Below are 20322 nucleotides of genomic sequence, written 5' to 3'. Positions count from 1 at the left end.
TAATAGTGAAGCCCTCTGTTCTTACATTTTTCTTAGTTTCAGGATTTCTGATTACTTCAGTCTTACTCATTGTTGATTCATTCAGATTTTTTTTTATGATTCATTCTAGGTAGTTCCTTATTCGTAGTGTTTCTCTATTTCTACTTTCTGATCAGTTGGTATTTGGTTTATATATTTAGTTGCTCTTATGTTAGGTGCATAAATATTTGAAAATGTTACATCATCTTGATGAAATGACCCCTTTGTCTCTTGTCACATTCTTTGGCTTAGGCCTATTTTGTTTAATGTAAATATAGCCACTTCTCTGTTTTGGTTCATATTTCTATGCTATGGACTATCTTTTTCCATTGCTTCTCTTTCAAGCCATCTGTTTTCTGAAAGTTGAAACAAATCTCTCATAGGAAGCATATACTGGGGTTTTGTTTGTTAGTTTTTACCATTCAGCCATGCATTACTAGCCATGCAAGTAAAACAAATAACAGGGAACACATTACAAAACGCAAATTATAAAAAAGATAGTAACAGACTTCTATGAACAATTATACACCAATAAATTGGATAACCCAGAAGAAATGGATAAATTCCTATAAACATACAACTTTCCAAGAATGATTCATGAAGAAATAGAAAATATGATGAGATGAATTACTAGTAAGGAGATGAATTAGTAATCAAAAAACTGCCAAAAAAGGAAAAGTCCAATATCACATGGCTTCACTGGCAAGTTCTACCAAATATTTTAAAAAGAATTTATAGTAATCTTTTTCAAACTTTTTTCAAAAAATGAAGAGAAAGGAATACGTCCAAACTCATTTTTCCAATGCCAACATTACTCTGCTACAAAAACCAGAAAAGGACACTACAAGAAAAGAACATTACATGCCAACATCTCTGATGAACCTAGGTGTGGAAATATTCAAAATATATTCACCAAAGTCAACATTACATTAAAAGGTCATACACCGTCACCAAGGGGGATTTAGTCCTACGATGTTCAACATATGCAAATCAATAAATGTGATATACATTAACAAAATGAAGGATAAAAACCATATGATCCTATCAGTAGATGCATAAAAACATCTGACAAAATTCAATGTTCTTTCATGGTAAAAACTTGCCAACAAAATGACCATACAGGGAATATATACCAACATAATAAAAACTATAAATGACAAGTCCAATGCTAACAGCGTATTTGTCAAAGAGAGCTGAAAGATTTTCCTCTAAGATCAAGAACAAGAAAAGGATGCACATATTTTCTACTTTTATTCAGCTTAGTATTGGAAATTATTGCCATAGCAATTAGGCAAGAAAAAATAAATAAGAGGCATATACATTGGAAAAGAAGAAAAACTGTTACTGTTTGAAGATGATATGATCTTATGTACAGAAAATCCTAGGGACACCTGGGTGGCTCAGTCGGTTAAGCAGCCAACTTCAGCTCAGGTCATGATCTCACCAGTGGTGAATTCGAGCTCCATGTTAGGCACTGTGCTGACAGCTTAGAGCATGGATCCTGCTTCAGATTCTGTGTTTCTCTCTCTCTCTGCCTCTCTCCTGCTCATGCTCTGTCTCCCTCTGTCTCTCAAAACTGAATAAGTGGTAAAAAAATTTTAAATGAAAAAAGAAAATCCTAAAGACTCCAACAACAAACTGTTAGAACTAATATAAAAATTCAGTAAAATTTGAGGATACAAACTCAATATACAAAAATCCCAGCATTTCTATGCAATAAAATGAACTATCTGAAGAAGTATAAATAGCACTGCCATTTACAGTAGCATCAAAAATAATAAAATACTTAAGAATAAATTTAACAAAGGAGGGTAAAATCTGTACACTGAAACTACTAAACTTTGATGAAAGAAATTGAAGAACACAAAACATTATTAAAATATTCAATGATTGTTTATTGAGAAAAATCAATATTTTTAAAATGTCTATTGTGACCAAAGTGATCCTCAGTTAATGCATCCCTATCAAAATTCCAATGGTGTTTTTCACAGAAATAGAAATAACAATCCTAGTATTTGTATGGAACCACAAAAGAGCTAGACTAGCCATAGAAATCTTGAGAAAAAAGAATAGAGCTGGAGACATCACACTTCTTGAATTCAAACTACAGACTACACTAGTCCAAACAGTATTATATTGGTATTGAAGTGACACACTGATGAATGGAACAGAACAGAGAGCCCAGAAATAAACCCATGCAATATTATCAATTAATTTTTAACAAAGTGGCCAAGAATATACAATGGACATACAAAGGACAGTCTTCAATAAGTGATGCTTATTAAATATTAAATAACCACAAATTTAAGCATGAAGCCAGGCCCCTATCTTACACCATAAACATTGAATTCAAAATAGATTAAAGGTTTGGATATCAATAACTCAAACTGCAAAACAAGGGGAAAATGTAGGAGGTTATCTACCTGACATTGGTTTACTTATATTTTGTTTTTGATTTTACACCAAAAGTCAAAATTATAAAAAATAAACAAGTGGGACTGCCCCAAACAAAAAGCTTCTGCACAGTTAAGAAAGTCCACAAAATGAAAAGGCAACAGCATGGGTGAAAGTATTTCCACACACCACTTATCACAGAAGATATTAATATCCAAATATAAAAAAAGTCATGCAATTCAACAACAAAATAATAAATAATACAATTTTTAAAAGGTAAAATAACAGAAATAAACATTTTTCAAAAAAAAAGACATACAAATAACAAACAGGTACAAGAAAAGGTACTCAACATCATCAGAGAAATACAAATCAAATCACAATGAAATATCACCTTGAGAATGCATATTATCAAAAGGATAAGATATAAGTGTTGGCAAAAATGTGGAAAAACAGAACACTTTTACACCACTGGTAGGAATATAAACTGTTATATCCATTATGGAGAATAGTATGCAAGTTCCTCAAAAAATTAAAAATAGAACTACCATGTGGCCTAGCATTCCTACTTCTGGGCATATATCCAAAGGAATAGAAATTAGTATCTCAAAAAGACATTTTCACACCCATATTCACTCCAGCATAGTCACAATAGCCAAGATATGGAAACAATCTCAAGTGTCTATCAGTGGATAAAACAGATGTATTCAGTCATTGGAAAGAAGGATATCTTGTCACTTGTGACAACTTGGATTATTTGGAGTCATAAGTGAAATAAGCCAGACAGATAAATACTGTATGGTTTCACTTACATGTAGACCTTTAAAAAAAAAAGTCAAACTTATAGGGGTGCCTGGGTGGCTCAGTTGGTTGAGCGTCTGACTTCGATTCAAGTAATGATCTCATAGTTGACGAGTTCAAGCCCCACGTTGGGCTCTGTCCTGACCACTCAGAGCCTAGAGCCTGTATCAGACTCTGTGTCTCCCTCTCTCTCTGCCCCTCCCTGCCCATGCTCTGTCTGTCTCTGTCTCAAAAATTAAAAAAAAAAATAGTCAAACTCATAGAAACAGAGAAGGGAATAGAAGAAAAGATAATGTAGTTACCAGAGGATGAGGGTGAAACACTTGGGTCTCTCAGGTGTGTGGGACACTGCCAAAGAGAATAATAAGTTCTCTCTCACAGCATTCACAGCATCCACAGTACTGAAGAAGGAGCTTCATGAAGAGAAGGAAGAGATCACAAGAGTGGCAGAAAGAATTCTCAGAGCACATAAAAGAGATTCAATCCCCACTGGTGCATCATAAATTCCACCTGATAATCCACACATGAGCTTCTGGAAAGCCTCAACTGTGGACCATGAGCACTGCTGGTGACCTGTGTACCTCACCAATACCTTCTCCCACTCTATAGCTGGATTCCCTATGTATGAACCCAAAGGCAGCCATGAAAGCAAGCTTTAGTGGTTGTATAGGATACAATGGCAAAAAGCAGACTAGGGTCTGTAGGTCAGAAAGAAAACACAACATTGGGGGTGTCGCCACCATTGAAAAAACAAGAGAAAGTTGTTGGCCTGCTGTGCTGTAGGAGTGAAGACATACAAGCTTAAGAATTATGCAACAAGAGGGAGCAAGAAGCATGAAGCAAGTGTACCCATTCAAGGTCTGAGAAAGCCTCAAATCTCTAGCAGGGCTGACAAAAGTTATTTGTCCCCTGAAAGCAGCTAGTAAAATTGGATGAAGGGGCAGCTACTTCTTATGCAAGTACAGCCATGCAAAACTCCAAGGGACATGAAAATTCAAGGAAACAAGACAGTACCAAAGTATCACAATAATCATCCCTTAACTGAACCTAAAGACTTCAAGATCTATAATCTATCTGATAAAGAAATCAAAATAGTTGTTTTAAGGAAATTCAATGACTTAAAAGAAGACACAAAAAGACAATTAACAAAATCATGAAACAATATTCAAATGACAAATTTAACAAGAGATAGAAATTTAAAAAAATTCTGAAGCTGAAAAATTCAATGAATGAAATGAGACATGCTATAGAGAGCATCAAGATCAGAATAGACCAAACACACAAACAAAAAAAATCCATGTATTAAAAGACAGGAACTTTGAAATTAACCAGTCAGAGAGCAACAACAACAACAAAAAGAATGAAATGGAGTGAAAAAAATCTAATGATCTAGAAGACTCCATCAAAAGAACCAATAGGCAAACTGTGGATCCAGAGGATTAAAAAGAGCATAGGAAGCAGAAAGTTTATTTAAAGAAACAATGGTGGAGGACCTCCCTAATCTGAGTGGAAATGTGGACATCCAAGTTCATGAAAATCACAGGACAACAAACAAAATAAAGAGATTCTCTCTGACAAAAATTATAATAAAAGTGTCAAAAATCAAAGAAGAAGAATATTAAAACCAGCAAGAGAAAAGAAGATTGTGACCTACAAGGGTACTCCCATGAGGCTATCAGTTAAATTTCTCTTGGAAACAGGCCAGGAGAGAGTGAAATAAATTCAAAGTGCTAAAAGAAAAAGAAAAAAGCAAACCAAGAATACTCTATTTGGTAAATATCCTTCATAAATGAAGGATAAATACTTTCCCAGACAAAAAATAGCTGAGAGAATTCATTACCTCTAGACCTGCCTTTCAGGAAATGCTGAAATGAGTTCCTCAAGCTGATAAAAACATTTTAATCAGTAACATGAAAACATATGAACATATGGAACACAGTTGAATGACTATGTTGTACACCTGCAATTAAAATTACACTGTATGTTAACTGGAATTCATATAAAAACTTAAAAAATAAATGTAAGTGACTAAAGTAAATATATATATATTATCAAATTCAGAATACTCTAATACTGTAATATGTAATGTAATATTTAATTATAGTAAAAAGGTTAAAAGATAAAAAGAAAAATAACTATAGCTACTATAAGTTGCTAAAGAGTACACAATATAAAAAGAATAAATTGTGACATTAAAAATATAAAAGGAGGTAAAAGGGTAGTCTTTGTATGCAATTAAAGTTGTTATCAGCCTAAAATAGATTGTTATACCTATAAGATATTTTATGTAAGCTTCCTGGTGTTCTAATACAAAAACCAATGGTATATTCACAAAAACTGAAGAGAAGGGAATCAAAGCATGCCTCTACAGATATAACAAATTCACAAAGGAAATCAAAGAAAAGAAGAACAAAGGAAAGACAAAACAACCAGAAAAAATTATGATGAAATTACTAAGTCCTTACTTATGAATAATTACTCTAAGTGTTAATAAATTAAATTCTCCAATCAAAAGGCAAGGAGTTGCTGGAGAAATAATAAAACAAGACCCAACACTGCTGCCTAGAAGAGAATCACTTCATCTTTAAAAACATACATAGGCTTTAAGGGAAAAGATGGAAAAAATATTCCATCAGGTGGAAACTATAAGAGAGCATGGGTAGCTATACTCACAACAGAAAAAAAATAGACTTTATGCCATAATGGTAACAAGAGACAAAGAGGCCATTATATAAAGATTCAGAGGACAATTCATCAAGAATATAAAACAATCATAAATATATACACACACAAAATCAGAGCATTTATTATATTAAGCAAATACTAAGTACTAAGGGAAGAAATTGACAACATAATGATAGGGGACTACAATACTTTCAACAATGGAGAGATCATCCAGATGAAAATCATTTAAGAAATGTTGAAATTCAATTGTATTTTGAAACAAATGGATCTAATAGACATATATAAAACATTTCATCCAAAAGCAGAAAAATACATATTCTTCTCAAGCACACAGAACATTCTGCAAGGTGGATCATATGATATGTCATACAAATAGTCTTAGCAGATTTAAGGAAATTTAAATCACACCATGTATCTTTTCCAACAACAATGGTGTGATACCAGAAATCAATAAGAGAAGGAAAATTGGAAAATTCATGTATAAGAGGAAATTCAATCACAGACTTCTCAAAAACCATGCATCAAAGAAGAAACCAAAAGGGAAAAATAACATCTTTAAACAAATGAAAATATAAACACAACAAATCAAATTCTAAAGTAGTTCTAAAAGGAATGTTGATAGCAATAAATACCCATATTAAGACTTATATAAGAGATTAAACTTCCAGGGAAGTGGCAGAAAAGGAGGACCCCAAACTTACTTTATCCCATGGATACAATTAGGTAGCACTCACATCAGTACAAACTACCCAGAAAACTACCCAAAGACTGGTCAAACTCCACAGCTAAATGTTCAGAAGAAGCCACACCAAATGGGTAGGAAGGGTGAGGACAAGGTGGGAATCTAAACCCAGGGTGTCTGACTGCTGGAGTGAGGGAACTGTGGGTGTGGAAAGGGGTGAAAAAGAAACTATCCCACTGAGGAGACTACAAGGGGAAGAGGAATCCACATAACATTTGACTTTGAAAATCAGAGGGGCTGAATGTCATGAACTACTACAACTAGTGAAACTTAAAAGCCTGGAATTTTAAAAATCATCAGGCTGAGCTCTGGGAGAGCCTGGAATGCAACAGGAAGCTGAGTTCCCACCTTTAAATAGATAGTACAGCAAATAGCCCATGGAGATACAGCTTGGCATCAGTAGTTTGGAAGGTGCATGAGCTTACAGGAGAATTAGTTACTGATCTCAAAGTTTCCTGAGGGACTATCCAGGAACAAAGGAGCTGGCAGGTGTCAGTTCCCCCATCTCCCACCCCCAGCATAAACACATAGCCACCTGTGGAAACCAGCACAATGGGCATTCAGTACCTAACTAGTTTACACCAAGCCCCACCGCCTCCAACCAGGCCTGCCTCAATCCTGGGGCTGCAGATACCCTCTCCCAGAAGACCTACACAAATCGTGCCAACACTCCATTTCCTGACCTCCCACAGAGGATGCACACACCCTTTTAAAACTGCACACACCCCCTCCTGCATGCTTAGTGGAGCTACCCTCACTAGACCAGTCTCCACTGCAGCTATGCACATCCCCTATAGAGAAGGTCACAGGAACACAGCTTGTAGCACTGTAACTCATTTGTGCACTCTTTGCAGAGCAGCCCTAGTTAGCCCCAGTCTCCACAGCAGCTTATATACCCTTTGGAGGAGGACTGGGGTGCCCACCTTATGGCACTGCTCTCCCACCAATGCCCATGTTGTGGAGTGGCCCCTGCTGGCCCAGTCTCTAACATGGCTGCATGTTCCTGTGGAAGGGAACCTGCACCATCTAGTTAAAAATATATGTTCTATTCACTACTTTCAATAATAAGACATAGCTGACTTTTCTAAGACACAGAAACAGACACAGAGAGGCAAAATGAGGAGAGAGAAGAATAGATCACAAATTAAAGAACAGGACAAAACCACAGCAAGAGACCTATGCAAAACAGATATAAGTCACATGCCTCATAGAGAATTTAAAATAATGATCTTATAATCACTGAACTTGAGAAAAGAGTGGAGGATATCAGTGAGACCCCTAATACAGAGATGAAAAAGAACCAATCAGGGATGCAGAATACAATAAATGAAATTCAGAATACACTTGATGGAGTAAAAAGCAGACTGGAAGAAGCAGAAGAAGGAATGAATGAAACAGGAGACAAAGTAATGGAAAGTAATCAAGCTGAACAAATGAGAGAAAAAAGAATTATGCAAAGTAAAAATAGACTGAGGAAACTCAGTGACTACATCAAGCATAGAAACAGTGTTTTTCTATCAGTACTGCCTCCACCTTGTTCTTTACTTGTAGCTGGTGTTTCTGGTTTTTTGCTTTTGGATTGTGTGTGTGCGTGTGTGTGTGTGTGTGTGTGTGTGTGTGTGTGCGTGTGTGTGTGTGTTGTCTGTTTGTTTTATTTCTCTGTGTGTTTGCATGTCTTTGTTTCCTTTTTGTCTGTTTGTTTTTCTTTCCAGGGCTACTTCAAGGAACAAACCAAGCACACCTCATGGAGGGTCCAAAACATCACTACAAGAAATAAAATAACCAAAGTCACAACAACAGAGAGCAAGTAACACTCTCTAAAAATCACTTCCTGAAGGGCCAGGCCCTGGACAGTGTATGACCCCCCTTCCCCCTTTATAGCATTGCTCGCAGATGCAGAGGACAGAACAAGCTTTTAAAAATCATAAGGGACAGAAAACTAGCCAAAATGATGAAATGGAAGAATTCTCCTCAAAAGAAATTGCAGGAAGAAGTGACAGCTAAAGAATTGATCAAAACAGATATAAACAATATAACTGAACAAGAATTTAGAATACTAGACATAAGATTAATCTCTGGGCTTGAAAAATTCATAGAAGACAGCAGAGAATATATTACTGCAGAGATCAAGGAACCAACAAATAGTCATGATGAATTAAAAAATGCTATAAATGAGGTGCAAAATAAAATGGAGGTGGCCACATTGCGGATTGAAGAGGCGGAGGGAGAATAGTTGAATTAGAAGATAAAATTATGAAAAAGAGGAAGCTAAGAGAAAGAGAGAGTAAAAAAAAATCCAGGATCAAGAGGGGAGAATTACAGAACTAAGTGATGCAATCAAACGAAACAATATCCATATCATAGGAATTCCAGAAGAAGACAAAGAGGGGCTGAAGGTGTACTTGAACAAACCATAGCTGAGAACTTCCCCAATATGGGGAAGGAAACAGACATTGAAATCCAAGAGGCACAGAGAACTCTCTTCAGACGTAACTTGAATCAATCTTCTGCACAATATATCATAGTGAAACTGGCAAAATACAAAGATAAAGAGAGGTGCCTGGGTGGCTCAGTTGGCTAAGTGTTCGATGTCAGCTCAGGTCAATCTCTCAGTTTGTGAGTTCAAGCCCTACATCGAGCTCTGTGCTGAGAGCTCAGAGCCTGGATATCCTGCTTCAGATTCTGTGTCTCCCTCTCTCTCTGCTCCTCCCCTACTCATGCTCTCTCTCTCTCAAAAATAAATAAACATCAAAAAAAAAACAAGGATAGAGACAGAATTCTGAAAGCAGCTAGGGATAAACCAGACTTAACATACAAAGGTAGAAGCATAAGGGTTGTAGCAGACCTATCTACTGAAACTTGGCAGGTCAGAAAGGAATGGCAGGAAATCTTCAATGTGATGAACAGAAAAAATATTCAGCCAAGAATCCTTTATCCAGCAAGCCTGTCATTCAAAATAGAAGGAGAGATAAAGGCTTTTCAAAAAAAAACTGAATGAATTCATCAACACTAAACCAGCCCTACAAGAGATCCTAACAGGGACTCTGAGTGTAATGTTGCAAGGACCACAAAGTACCAGAGACATCACTACAGGCATGAAACCTACAGATAACACAATGATGCTAAACCCATATCTTTCAATAACACTGAATGAAAATGGACTAAATGCTCCAATCAAAAGACATAAGGTATCAGAATGGATAAAAAAAAAAAAAAAAACAAGATCTGTCTATTTGCTGTCTAGAAGAGACTCATTTCAGACCTGAGGATACCTTCAGATTGAAAGTGAGGGGATGGAGATCTATCATGCTACTAGAAGTCAAAAGAGAGCTTGGACTAGCCATACTTATATCAGACAAACTAGAGTTTAAATTAAAGGCTGTATCAAGAGATGAATAAGGGCATTATATAATAATTACAGGGTCTATTCATCAGGAAGAGCTAACAATTATCAATGTCTATGGACCGAATATGAAAGCCCCCAAATATATAAAACAATTAATCGCAAACATAAGCAACCTTCTTATTGATAAGAATGTGGTAATTGTAGGGGACTCTAATACTCCACTTACAACAATGGATAGATGATCTAGACAGAGAATCAGTAAAGAAACAATGGCCCTGAACAATACACTGGACCAGATGGACTTGACAGATATATTTAGAACTCTGCACCCCAAAGCAGCAGAATATACTTTCTTCTTGAGTGCACATGGAACATTCTTCAAGATAGATCACATACTGGGTAGCAAAACAGCCCTCAATAAATACAAAAGAATTGAGATCATCCATGCACACTTTTAGACCACAATGCTATGAAACTTGAAATCAACCACAGGAAAAGTCTGGAAAACCTCCAAAAGCATGGAGGTTAAAGGACATCTACTAAAGAACGAATTGGTCAACCAGGATTCTTTAATATTCTGCATATTTTAAATTAAAAGAAAACACTAATAGATATGCAAAGAATAAAGAGAAAGGAATCTAAGTATATCACTAAAGTAAACCAACAAACCATGAAAGAGAGAAAGAGAAGAAAGGATCAGAGAAAAACTATATAAACAACCACAAAATAAGCAACAAAATGGCAATAAATACAAATCTATCAATAATGAGGTTGAATGTAAATGGACTAAATGTCCCAATCAAAAGACCCCCAGTGACAGAATGGACAAAAAATAAAGAAAAAAGAAAAATGAAAACAAGACCCATCTATACACTGCCTACAAGAGACTCATTTTAGACCTAAAGATACTTGCAGATTGAAAGTGAAGGGATGGGTAAAAAAATCTATCATGCAAAGGGATGTCAAAAGAAAGCTGGAGTTGCAATATTTGTATCAGACCAAATAGGATTTAAAACAAAGTCTGTAACAAGAGACAAAGAAGGACACTATGTAATCATAAAGGGGACAATCTGACAAGAAGACATAACAATTGTAAATACTTATGTTTCCAACATGGAGGCACTAAAATATATAAAACAATAGCAATCATAAAAGAACAAATCAATAATAATACAATAATAGTAGGGGATTTTAAGCCTCCACTTACATCAATGGACAGATGATATAAACATAAAATCAAAAGGAAACAATGGATTTAACAGATAGCAGCATTTTCTACAATAGCCAAACTATGGAAATAGCCCAAGCGTCCATCAACTGATGAGTAGATAAAGAAAATGAAGCATACATACAATGGAATATTACTTAGCCATAAAAAAGAATGAGATCTTGCTATTTGTGATGACATGGATGGAGCTAGTATTTTTAAAAAAATATATTTATATTTGAGAGAGAGAGGGAGATGAGGAGGAGAGAGAGAGACACAGACTGCAAGCAGGAGAGGGGCAGAGAGAGAGGGAGACACAGAATCTGAAGCAGGCTCCAGGCTCTGAAATGTCAGCACAGGGCCTGACGTGGGGCTCAAACTCACAAGCCATGAAATCATGACCTGACCTGAAGTCAGACACTTAACCAACTGAGTCACCCAGGTGCCCCAGACAGTATTATGCTAAGCAACATAAGTCAGTCAGAAAAAGTATCATGATTTCATTCGCATGTGGAATTTAAGAAAGAAAATAAACAAGCAAGGGGAAAAAGAGTGAGAGGAAAACCAAGAAACAGATTTTTAACTATAAAGAACAAACTGATAGTAACCAGAAAGTGGGGGGTGGGCAGGTGAGTGAAATAGGGATTAAGGAGAGCACTTGCTGTGATGAGCACTGGATGCTATATGGAAGTGTTGAATCACTATATATATCACCTGAAACTAATACTACACTGCATGTTAACTAATTGGAATTTAAATAAAAACTTTTTTAAAATCATAAGGAAAATGCACTTATGGCACTGTATTGTATTTCTTGAAAGAAAAATCTGCATATAAGTGGACCCACGTAGTTCAAATCTGTGTTGTTCAAGGGCCAACGGTTTAAGAAATTAGAAAGATAGCAAATAAATGATCTAATTTTATACCTCAAAGAACTAGAAAAGAAGAACAAATTAAGCCCAAACATAGCTGAAGTAAGGAAATAATAAAGACAAGAATGAAAAGAGATTAAATAGAGCCCAGAAAAATGATAGAAAAAAATCAACAAGTGTAGGGTTTTTTTCCAAAAGATAAAATTGACAAAGGTTTAGCAAGACTAAGAAAAAAAAAGAATGATAAATAAAACCAGAATGAAAGAGGAGAAATTACAACTGACAGGACAGAAATTCATAGGATCCTAAAACACTACTATGAACAAATATAAGCCAAGAAATTAGATAATCAGGAGAAAATGAATAAGTTCCTAGAATTATACCACCTACCAGGACTGAAGCAGGAAGATACAGAAAGTCTGAAAGACCAATAACAAGTAAGGATATTATCATGTAATCAAAACCCTCTCAGCATAGAAAACTCCACAACAGGATTGTTTAACTGGTGAATTCTACAAAACATTCAAAGAAAAACTAACGCCAATCATTCTCACACTCTTTCCAAAATTTGAGGAGGAAGGAACACTTCCAAACTCATTGCATGAGTCTAGTATTACCTGATTCCAAATGCCAGATATGGACAATACAAGAAAAGAAAACTACAGGATCATACACTATAACCAAGTGCAACTTAACCTCGGGACACAGGGATATTTCATCATACATAAATCAATAATTGTGATATATCACAATTCATTTAATAGAATGAAAAATAAAAATCATATTATCACTTTAATAGATGTAGAAAAAGCATTTGGCAAAATATAACATTCATGATAAAAACCCTCAACAGCTTAGGTGTATAAGGTATGTAAGTCAACAGAAGAAAGGCCATATATGACAAACACATAGCTAATATTATACTCAGTGAAGAAAAATGTAAAGCTTTTCCTCTAAGATCAGGCACAAGACAAGTGTACCCATTGTCACCACTCCTATTCAATACAGTACTAGAAGTTCTAGCTGGAACAATCAGGCAAGACAAAGAAATAACAGGTATCTAAATAGGAAAAAAAGAATTAAAAATTTTGTTATATGCAGATGATAAGATTTTGCACAGTTGATTCTTGAACAACATGGGTTTGAACTGCATGGGTCCACTTATATGCAGATTCTTTTTGAGAAATGCAGTACAGTACTGTAAATGTAGTTTATCTTTTATGATTTTCTTAACATTTTTTTCTCTAGCTCACTTTATTGTAAGAATACAGTACCTAATACATATAACATTTAAAATATTTGTTAATTGTTACATATTATTGGTAAGGTTCTGGTCAACAGTAGGCTATTAATAGTTAAGTTTGGGGGAAGATAAAAGTTATACACATATTTTTGACTGCACAGGGGATGAGCACCCCATCTCTGCATTATTCAAGGGTCACCTGTCTATTGAAAATCCCCAAGACTAAAACCTGTGGAATATGAGCAATGACTTTAGTAAAAGCTACAGGATGTAAAATCAATACACAGTTTCTCAAAAAGCTAAAATTAGAATTATCATATGATCCAGATATTACACTCCTACCAAAAATAATTGAAAACAGAGACTTAAACAGCTACTGTACACCATGTTCATTGAAGCATTATTCACAATAGCCAAAAGATGGAAGCAACCCAAATGTTTATCAGCAGGTACATGGATAAACAAAAGGTGATATATCCATGCAATGAAATATTATTCAGCCATAAAAAAGGAAATAAAGTTCTGATACATGCTATAATATGAAGTTTGAAAACATTATGCTAAGTGAAATAGGCTAGACACAAAAGGACAAATATTATATGATTCCACTTATATGAAATATAATAGGCATGTTCATACAGATAGAAAGTAAATTAGAGGCTACCTGGGGCTCAACAGAGGCAGGAATGGGAGTTATTGCTTAGTGAGTTTCTTTTTGTGGTGATGAAAAGTTGTGGAAATCGATGTAGCAATGGTTGCACAACATCACGAATGTCATTAATGCCACTGAATTGTACACTTAAAGATAATTAAAATGGCAAATTTTATGTTATGTATATTTTACCACAATAAAAAAATTTAGCAGATTGATTAAACTCAGGCCAACAGCTGGTTAAAATTTGTAATAAAATTTTATTATTTTATTATTGAAAAAAGAAAACATCATGATCATGAGAATATTTATCTCAGATAACCTGGTAACATAGGTGAAACAGTAGAGATACTCTCATCTCAAAGCACAATAGAAGAGTAACTCTCCTGCCTGCCACATCACAACCATTTAATTTTGTTTTGAAAGTTCAAGCTAATCCAGTAAGATATGGGTCAAATATTAAAGTTATATATGTTGGTTAGGAATAACAAATTTATCATTGTTTTAAAATATATAAAATATATTATATAAAACACCTAAAGAATCTGGCTAAAATATTAATTATTTATACCACAAATCATCTTTTTCTCTGCTATCCCTTGATGAATTTTTGACCTGATATTTTATGTTAAAAATTCGTAATGCCAAATACTGTTATTTGGTTGAGGCAAAGCTATCAGTTCTCTTTTACATAGATCTTAGTTGAAATAAACTCTTTGGGTAATATAATGTTAACTCACCAAATTAATTTTTACAGATTGGTCAATTTATTTATGTATTATGTGATGACTCTCCAAGGAGTTATTTCTATATTTAATAATGTTCTATATTTAAAAATGTCCCTCCATTTATTTATAATTATATCATGGGAAACACAATAAAAAACTCACAAAACAGAAAATCTTTTTACCTTGAAATTCTCATTTCTTGGTAAGTTTGTTTTTCAGTCTTACTTTATAATTTCTCTTCTATAACAGCAACCTTAATAATAAAAGTTATAATAAGTGATTTCAAATTATATATCTTGGAACTCTGATTACCATCTTCCAGAGAAACAATTTTTACTCATATCTACAATGTTATTGCAGCAATGTTTTACTTTTATATCCTGAATGTAAACATAAAAAACATGAGAACATTAATGGATCTGAAAGGCATTTGAGAACATGTGTGTGGAGGGAACCCAAACTATATTGTGATTCTCCTCATAAATAATTCCAAATAAATCATGTTAATAATGATCATGATTCTAGTTTAGTTTTATATTTTAGTCTGATTCAATCTCTAGACTAACTCAACTGGCTTATGAAATTATTTTTAAGGCCACTCTAATAATTTCTATGATAAAAATATACTGTAAATAAATTCATATTGAATATATATAAATAACCCTTTTTATCATTTCTACCCAGGATTTTTGCTCTAAGATTTTCCTAATCAAATACTGTTTTAACAAAAGCAAGTCTAATAATGTTCTAGGGCTTGTTTAAGGTATATAAAATCATTTCAAAACAACTATGCTTTCACAATTACCTTATTGTATAAAAATATTTTTTCTAGATGAAACTGAAATGAAAATTTCCCTGTCTCAGTTAGGAATTGTATATCTTTTATCATTTTAACTCTAAGCCACAACTTCTTTATCGACACACCTTAGAATTTTTTGTTAAAATATTACTATGATTCTCAAATATTAAACATCCTAAATATAAAACAGATTGGGTTAAAAAGGCATACTTTTTATTCCCTTTAAATAAGAACATATTAATGAGTTTTAATTAACATTTACTTAAAATATTAAAGGAGTCTAGCAATTCAAAGTAAACAGCTTTCAAATCATTGTACCTTTCAAATCATCTTACCTTTGAGATGTCACTACCCATCGGCTTCCTTTTAGTCACAGGGGGTTAAATGAATGATTCTGTCACTGTTTCCTTCCCTTGAAGTGATGTACTGACAGACAGTAAATCTTCTATCTCTTTGATAGTAATCTTGTTAATGATTTATCATGGGTCTTTAATGGAGGTATATGGGATAGGTCTTTATCAGCTTAAACTTCATTTGAACTCCTTACAAAGTCTGACCCATCTTGAGAATTTAGGATCTGTGAAAGATCTGAATAGCAGAGCTAGCTCTTTTCTTCTCTGAGCTTTAGAATTACAAAACATCTGGTATTAGATAATGTGAAGAACATTTTTTATTTGTAATTGAAGAATCATTTTCATAATCTATATGAATATTAAATAAGCAATCCTAATAATTAATTAATGGTAATGCAAATATGAAGTTGCTGCTAGATAGCTAGTTGAAGGTAATATATTTTCTGGGATTTAAAACAGAAGTTACACTTAAAATACTTAACATAAGAGCTATTCGAGGTCATAACAGGCCACAGAACAAAAAATATTTGGTCAAAGTTGAGCACAAGACATTTTGGAGGATGCTCTTAAGTACATTTATTTCAAAGTTGTTTTTACACAATTTCATTTCAGAATGAAAATAAAAATAAAAATTTCCCTATAGCAGTTTTAATATTAAAAGATCACTGTCTTCCACAAGAGTCAATTTCCAAGCTCTGAGTTAGTTTTCTTCCAGGTAATAATCATTTATTCTTCACCATTTGGCAGGATCAGCTTATTAAGATTCCAGAACTAGGGTAACCATATGCCATCGTTTGCCTGTACAGTCTCAGTTTATGCCTGCCCTAGCTTTCCAGGTTAGGTGATAATTTCAATGGTCAAACTACCTGTGTTCTATAGAATTTAACATAGCTTTTCTATCCCTACCAAATACAACAGAGTTTGATGGCTCTTCATTTTATACAGCTATTACTCCAGTTAATATGATTTGCCTAAGATGCATTGCAATGTCTAAAAATAATTTAAATTTTAGTCACACAGATGCAAAACTTTACAATGTTAACTATTGCTGCCCATCTTAATCTGTTCATTTAGGATGAATTTCAAACATCAGAGTTTGGATTATAAAAAAGACAGGTATGGAGGACAATTCTGAGACCAAAACGGTAAGATAATTAATGATTAAAAAGAAATATAATAGGGGCGCCTGGGTGGCTCAGTCAGTTAAGCATCTGACTTCGGCTCAGGTCATGATCTCATGGTCTGTGAGTTCGAGCTCCGCATCGGGCTCTGTGATGACAGCTCAGAGCCTGGAGCCTGCTTCGGATTCTGTGTCTTCCTCTCTCTCTCTGACCCTCCCCCATTCATGCTGTCTCTCTCTGTCTCAAAAATAAATAAACATTAAAAAAAAATTTTAAAGAAATATAATCTGACAAACAGATTTTTGTGTTATTTTTTAAATTTTTTTTGTGAGTGTGTTATAAAATGAATTCCAATATTGAAGTAAAGAGAATAGGTGGCTGCCTGTCCTAAATTAAGGGTGATATCTCAAACTCAAACATGATTTAATACTTTTATTAGGTATTGCATTTTAAATGACTGGTTAGAAAATAGTCTAACACTCTTCTGGAAACTATTTTTGAAGATATGTCCTATAGGACTGTTGTCATTAGGCCACTGAAGCATAACAATTGTTCAAGCACATGATATAAATTGATGTTTTACAAACATACTGAAGCTATACACAAATCACCACTCCTGTCACTAATATTACCACACAGCTATAAGCAGAAAGCAAAATATTTTTAAAGATTTTGAAATGTTTATTAGGGGATATCATTAGTCACTTGATTCTACACAGATAAATGATCCTATTATAACAATAGAGACAAAGTGTGGCAATCTCAAGAACAAGGCCTTAAATACAATACAAAGAATATAATACAAAGTTTATTTATAACCATACTTCCACATACAAGCATTCCCCACTTATACTGGCTCCCAAAATCATAAAGAACTATTGAATAACACCATAATAATTCTGCTGAGGGGAAACAAGAATGAAAAATACTATAAAGGTATGTAAGCAGTACTGTGTTCAAGCTCACATCAGCCAAACAGATAGCTCTAAGAAGTGGAGACAGGCATACCTTCAAGCCCTGATGTTTGTTTGGATTATAAAAGAAAAGAAGAGGAAAGGGAAGAAGAAGAGGAGGAGGAGGAGGGGAAAAGAAGAGGAGAAGAAAGGAGGAAGAGGATAGATAGTCTATGGAAGGCAGCCTATATTCACATAGAATATAATAATGATTTGCCCTATCCCTGTTCGTTGGTAAATTATCAAAAAAATATATATTATGTCTTGCTAAATTTGCATAATTTGTTGTCCACTTTTAATTAAGATTCTTTCTAGTTATTATCACTCCATGATAAAACACTACAATATAATAGTATATGTATGAGCATGTATTTCAACAGATATGATGTAAGCAGGTTGACAGTATTCTGCATTACAGTCTTCAATATTACTGAAGTAATATAAAGAATAAAACTCTTGGGGCACCTGGGTGGCTCAGTCAGTTGAACGTCTGACTCTTGATTTTGGCTTAGGTCACGATCTCACGATTCGTGAGATTGAGCCCCACATCCGGCTCTGCACTGACAGCAGGGAGCCTGCTTCAGGTTCTGTCTCTCTCTCTTTGCCCCTTCCCTGCTTTCCCTCTCTCTTTCTCTCTCTCAAAATAAATAAACATTTAAAGAAAAGAATAAATCTCCTCTTGCTTGCTAAAACATCTGTTAATTCTGAAGATCTGAGCATTGCATCCTTTTCTCACCAAGCAAATAGATGTATAAAATCATAATCTGTTATGCATATCATCATAGACACCCTTTTAACACATTGTCATCCAGGCAAAATTAAAGATTTCCATTGAATTACTGCCCAAGTAAGATATTTTGTCTGTTTCTGTTCCAAGTCCTTCTTTTTTTCAGCTTTCCTTATTAACTCCATCCATTTTCTAAACTGTCAACACAATCCCCAAGGCATTTCCCTCCTTCCTTAGGAAAAAAAAAATTCTCTTGTAAGTATTGATATATACACTGAACTTTTAATTATCAATGGAAATATAGAGGAGGATGCATTTGATATTTTTATCTGCAATAACAGAAGATGTGGAATGCATTCCTATATCCAAGGAAAACAAAAGATCTAGGATTCAAAGTATGCAGTACAATCTTAAATGATTCTAAAAATTAACTTTATAGGAAAATTTCAATATAGCAAATGTAAAATTAACATTCAAAAATTATCAAATTTTTATAAAAAATTATAATTATCATTGGTCAAATTCTTCATTGTAATTAGTTTCAGCTAGAAGGAACTAGAAAGGAACTCAAAAATTAGAAAAGATTCAGTGAAAACAAATAATTAAAAACCTGGAAAAATTAAATGTTAAAATACTAGAATTATTTCACCTGGAGAAAATAAGGCTGGTGGACTACTTAGAAATAGTTTGTAAATGCGTAAATATACCTTACACTGAAAATGTTGACTAGCTACAAATAACAACTATTGTTAATACTGAAATAATTAAAAATAGGACTTAAACTATAAAATAAGGAAATTATATGAAACAAAAAAGGGAAACTATTCTAACACTAGAAAAAACAAATGGTTGGCTAATAAGGATGATAAACATATTTTCTTTTGCATGGCCCTGGTAGATATTTCCCTTTCCCTAGTTGGTAACTTGGCAGAGATTCTCAAAATCTTTTATTGATACCTATAATGTTGGACGGTGAACTCCCTCCAGATGCTCTTTTATTGGCATGTCTACTTTCCCTTCCTCAGGGAGTTTCATAGTTACAGAACCATCTATTTTTCTCTGCACCCCTCCCAACTTCTCTATAAATATATAAACTAGAATGTGAGTAGGATCCTTTCCCTAGAGTACTCTTATCTGTCAAGTTATCTCTAGCCAAAACATTCCTTGTGAAAAATGAGTTTGGAATATTGCATGTATTCTGCTTCTACTCTGCTTGTAAAGTTTTTTTTTTCTGATAAATACTATTATATTGTAAAAACATACATTGTGTACTAAGTTGTATATGACTCATCTGGGTATTATAGCTTTTGAAAACAGAAATAGTTTGATTGGGCCACCACTGAGGTGGGAAATAAACTCACTGGAAGCCTTACATCAAACTGTTGAGTTAGAATGGCCAATATCTCAGTGGCCATATTATATATAGTCACTAAAGCCTCAGAGAGGAAAATTACTTTGCCAAACTAGAATGGCTAGAGCCCACATAGCCACAGAGATATGAGACACCATAACCTCGAAGTAGGTAGGACAGCCACATAGTCCATAGACCACTGAAGCCCAGAAATGAGGGAAGATTTCTTAGAAATCCTGGAGCCAATTTGCTATAAAAGAAAAATCTGGAGCAATAAACTTAGAAGTAGGTGGCTACAGCACCTTCTTTACTAAGGTAAAATCAAAGAGG

General features: G+C 34.2%; 1 protein-coding gene across 16 annotated transcripts in view; it reads right to left on the bottom strand.

Moving 5' to 3' along the window:
• LOC128316318 (coiled-coil domain-containing protein 7-like) overlaps window positions 1-16085 on the bottom strand; it is a 189867-nt gene extending 173782 nt beyond the window's left edge. For 15 of the 16 annotated variants that reach the window (XM_053225496.1, XM_053225510.1, XM_053225495.1 and 12 more), the window contains exons 1-2: window positions 15823-16085; window positions 14871-14941 (exon numbers count right to left, since the gene is read on the bottom strand). The gene's annotated coding sequence lies outside the window, so the exon portion shown is untranslated. Of the gene's footprint in view, window positions 1-13972; window positions 14787-14870; window positions 14942-15822 lie in introns of those variants that run through there. The other variant, XM_053225492.1, reaches the window with a different exon arrangement.
• Window positions 16086-20322: the final 4237 nt, after the last annotated feature.

Source organism: Acinonyx jubatus, chromosome B4, assembly GCF_027475565.1.
Source record: "Acinonyx jubatus isolate Ajub_Pintada_27869175 chromosome B4, VMU_Ajub_asm_v1.0, whole genome shotgun sequence".
Lineage (NCBI taxonomy): Eukaryota > Metazoa > Chordata > Mammalia > Carnivora > Felidae > Acinonyx > Acinonyx jubatus.
This window is presented reverse-complemented; position numbering and strand designations above follow the sequence as displayed.